The sequence below is a fragment of the Lolium perenne genome, chromosome 1 (genome assembly GCF_019359855.2).
Source record: "Lolium perenne isolate Kyuss_39 chromosome 1, Kyuss_2.0, whole genome shotgun sequence".
NCBI classification, from domain to species: domain Eukaryota; kingdom Viridiplantae; phylum Streptophyta; class Magnoliopsida; order Poales; family Poaceae; genus Lolium; species Lolium perenne.
In genome coordinates this window covers 207,703,222-207,707,698 of record NC_067244.2, presented here as the reverse complement: position 1 = coordinate 207,707,698, position 4,477 = coordinate 207,703,222, and the positions used below count along the sequence as shown (strand labels likewise).

General features: G+C 48.6%; 1 long non-coding RNA gene across 1 annotated transcript; it reads right to left on the bottom strand.

Annotated features, from left to right (window-relative positions):
• Window positions 1-1,715: 1,715 nt before the first annotated feature.
• On the bottom strand, window positions 1,716-3,294 carry LOC127321868 (uncharacterized). Its single transcript, XR_007864366.1, has 2 exons — window positions 2,094-3,294; window positions 1,716-2,004 (listed from the first exon to the last, which is right to left on the bottom strand). It is a non-coding gene; the product is annotated as an uncharacterized lncRNA (long non-coding RNA).
• Window positions 3,295-4,477: the final 1,183 nt, after the last annotated feature.

Below are 4,477 nucleotides of genomic sequence, written 5' to 3'. Positions count from 1 at the left end.
GCTTTAAGCTCGGTGGTTTCTTGTGATTCCTCGAGTATTGTTGGATCCTCTTTGATATCGGCCGTGTCAGTTAGGGTAGCCGATTCACTAGCACAAAGTTCTTGTTTATGAGTTCTTGAGATCATGCTATATGGTCCCTTAAATTAGATAAAAGCATTAGGTGCACATAAACATTCATACTCATATATGAAATAATCTCAAACATAAGTTCACAAATGGATGGGATAAAATTAGCACATCTCACATCTCACCAATCCCCTACATCTCCCACGCCAATGGGATCTACTCACACATGAGAGGAGAATAGCATAACAAGATCATAGCATAGTAAATGGAGTTCATCTTGATATTATGGTAGCAAGCCACAATAGTTGAAGATCAAATCAAATACAAACCAGGACGAAAATAGAGGTTTCAATCCCTAATCTTACTAGATGATACCCCACGCATTGCTGCGGGAAGTTTAGCGAAACAACTATTTCGACTATACATAACTCATAATATATCAATGTAAAAATGCGTTTTTTAGTTCTCCCTGAATTGTAATTTCCAGTCAGCTTCCACAAAATTAAAAGAACATCTGATATTTACTACAGAATGATTTGTGTCGTTGTAGTATGCTTTATTCCTAGACAATGAAATCGCCATACTCATTTGTTTCGAAACGTTTTTGCTTGAGCAATAATTCATATCAAACCATTACATGTAGCAGAACTGAGTGTAATTTATAAATGTAAATGCCAAAAGCGATAAATTGTATAGGTATACATCTCCTTTGCAGAACACCTACGTAATCTGCTATACATGATTACACTGTACGCTTCTTGACGGATACAAATTCCATGCATCCATAGTCTAAGATGGACATTAATTAACAATACCAGAACGTGTGGTATTTTCCTTGGGGTTGTTTCTTTTCTTGCGATACGATGGGAATTCGAGGGAAATCGTAGCAAGATACGCATCTATTTTGCCCTTCCCTGTGATTGATGAATCAAAAGAAGAAAAAGTTCACAGAAGAGTTACCACCATATAAAACACAATGAGAAGTAACTACGAGTGAAGAAAGTTTTTTGATTTGCACGTGAATATTATAAAAATAAATGAATCTGTAGAGGAATATGCTTAAAAATGACAATTAGTGCTGAGTCTACAAAATTGTAAAGAATGCCATTTGCATAACCAAACTCACACCTTGGCAGTTTGTGCTGAATCCTATCAACTGATTGAATAATCCTCTGGGAGCAAACCATTTCCTCTGACCTTCCCAAGAGGCAAAGACAAACCGGCACATCAATGCAATCCAGTCATACTTGTGTTGGTCGTACATATGCAAATGATATGCCTATTTGCTGAAGCCAGCACTGTCTAGAATGTAGAGAGGATTGCTCATGGCTGGACATGCATCATGGTATATCTTGCTGAAGCCAGCACTGTCTAGAATGTAGAGAGGATTGCTCATGGCTGGACATGCATCATGGTATATCTTGGAGCAAGAAACGAAGGCAGCACTCATCGCATCTTTATTGTGTCCAGTGATTGCTTTCTTTCACGTATGGCAGTTCAACTGTACTTCACCGGTCCCCACGGAAATATTTGACACCCGCTCCGTGGCGTGCAACAAAGTTTTGTTTTCGTTCTTTTTCGGAAAAATTAACATGCAACTAATGTAACACGAGAACCATCAATCACCGTAGACTGGCTCATAATAAGCATTTTTGTCACCGGATAAAATATTATTATCAGCACCACGATAACCGCTCGACCAACTCGAGAAAGAACGACACAAACTAGAGGCTAACTAAGTATTCTCAGGAGAAAAATCAAATGGAAAAAGGGAAAATTACAACAAATACAAGATGATGCTTGAGGCTGATGAAAGTTCATCATAGTCACCACAAAATCTCATTGTGCTCATATTGTCACCACAAAATTAAAAAATTCTTCAATTACATTATTCTAATATCGTCACCACAAAATCCCTTTGACAAAATGCCTTTGTATCTGCAAAAACAACACGAACATTAAAATGATATAGAAAAAGAAGCCAGAAAGGATCTAGAAAAAAAATAGAAACTGCAGATTCACCCTACTTTGAATGAACATGGGATCTGGATCGGGAACCATGTACAAATCTGGAACGGGAATACATCAGAATCCAGATCGCAGAAGGGTTGAAGAAAAATCAGATCAAAAGAAAACCACGCGGCGCTGTGTCTCCTTCCTATCCAGAAAAAAAGCAACCGTGCCCATGGGAGCCCAGCTCCAGGTCGTTGTAGCCAGCCAGGACAAACTTGACGAGCGGCGATGGACGAGGACGCAGGTGGCGGAGCTCGTGGCTCGCGGTAGGGCCGGGCGAGGACGAAGACGGCGCGCGTTACACACGGTCGACGGCGCGCGGGGCCCACTGTCGACGGCAACCAGACCATGGTCACGCAGGGAGCACGGTCGTAGGCGCACCTCCCTGGCACCTCCAGATTCCATTATCAACCTCTCTTCGTCCGATTCAAACACCGACGGGCACCTCTACCGAGCCCCAGTTGGATCTTTGCCACGAACCAGTCCATGACAAGCAGTAATCCCTGGACAAAAAACGTAGGCGAGAGGGGCACCCGACCGGAAGTGCGTGGGGCATCTTGCCGGCGGCACGCGGAGCATTGGGCCGGACGCGCGTGGGGCGGGGCGTGGGGAAATCGGAGCCGAGAGGTGGGGAGGGGCGGAGCAGTAAACGATTTGTTTCCATAGTCAACGACCAAAAAGAAATCAGCAGGATCTATTCACCATATCAAAACGCACATAATCAGCAAAGAAAAAATCACAGTGAAGCAGCAACAAGAAAAAGATTAGAGGGAAAAGATCAGTGTAGCAGCGGCAAGGAAAAAGTTCATGAGAAAAGCTCCGCCGCGCGTGCCATCAGATCCAGCAGCAGGTAGCTAGCTTGCTAGGACGCGACGTGCCGAAACATACGCATCAGCATCTGCCGGCCGGCGGCAGCGCCCACGTTTCCGTGTAGAGCTCAAGGTAGGGTGGCGGCGGGTGGGCTAGGACGGGTCGCCGGAGATCTAGTGGATGCAAATCAAGATCCAAAAAAGAAAACATGGAGCAACTCGAGATAAAAGAAAAACCACGAACGAGCTTGCGCAGCAGCACTCTCGTCCCCAGCACCACGCCGGAGATCGGGTATGTGGAGGAGTGGAGCACCGGGCCGGAGTGGAGCACTCTCCTCTCTAGGAAGGGGACCGGGCTGTGGACTGTGGTGGGGATTGGGTTGGGGTGAGGGACAAATGTGCGGGACTGCGGGGTGTGGTGGGATCGTGGCCTCATGGGCCGGCTATCACTAACGGCGTTAACATGCGATTTTCATGAAAACCGTCCATAGGGATGATGAGTGGTCAGATGTGCATGCGTAGCTAGCCACCATGCTAGCTGGCTATTTTCCTTATATATATATATATTATATATATATATATATATATAGGTTGCACTATTTTGCAACCAGTGCTCAGAATATTATTCTGAGCACCATCCGACTCTATTAGAGACGATCCCGCTCGACCCGAAAAAAATAAAAGCAACCCGTCCCACCCCTACCTAATCCCCACCCAGGAACCCACGGCCCTACCTAATCCCCACCCAGGAACCCACCCTGTACCTCACGAGGCCACGTCCTCGATCAAATCCCGCCGACCAGTTCTCCAGCCGCAACAGCGCCGGCCACCTCCAACAATCCCTGCACCGCCGCCGCCGCCTTCCCTCGCTGCCGGCCCTTCCTCCCACGCCGGCGACGAGCCGCTGCTTCCCACTCCGCCGCGCGCCCCTAGTGCCTCTTCCGCCGGCGCGCCCTGCCCCTTCCGCCGGCGCGCACCGCCGCCCCGCGGGAACCGTAGCCCCGCCGCAGGAGCCGCCGCCCGCACCGCCCTCCGCCAGGAACCCACACAACCACCTTCCCCGACGCCGGGAAGTACGGCCGCCTCCTCCCCCGACCCCGGCAACCGCCGCCGCATCCTCCACAGTCCCCAGCAAGCACCGCCCCCTCCTCCCTCGACCCCGGCAACCGCCGCAGCCGCTTGGAGAGCTCGCGCGCCGCAGCCTGGGAGGACAACCGGGCGGCCATCTCGAGGGCTGGACTCCGTCGCCTGGGAGGCCCGGGGCGCCGTCCTCAGGCAGGTCAGCGTCGCCCCAACCTGCCTCGCTCAACCCCTGCTAGCGATTTCTGCTGCGGTTGACTTCAAAGGGGACTTGTACTTTTTTTCCACGGCGCATGTACTTCCGTAATTTTCTTATATTGTTATGTTGTGATGGTAAACCATGTTGCATATCGTATTATCGTGGCTGCAAACTGTTGCTATCTCTCTTGGAACTATGTGTGTGGCGGATCCCAGTCCAAAAGCTATTGTCCATTTATCTCTGAATTTTGGAAGTTAAGTACTTGGCTCCAAGCTTTGGTCGCGCGAAGACAAGGCCTCACACTGGTGGA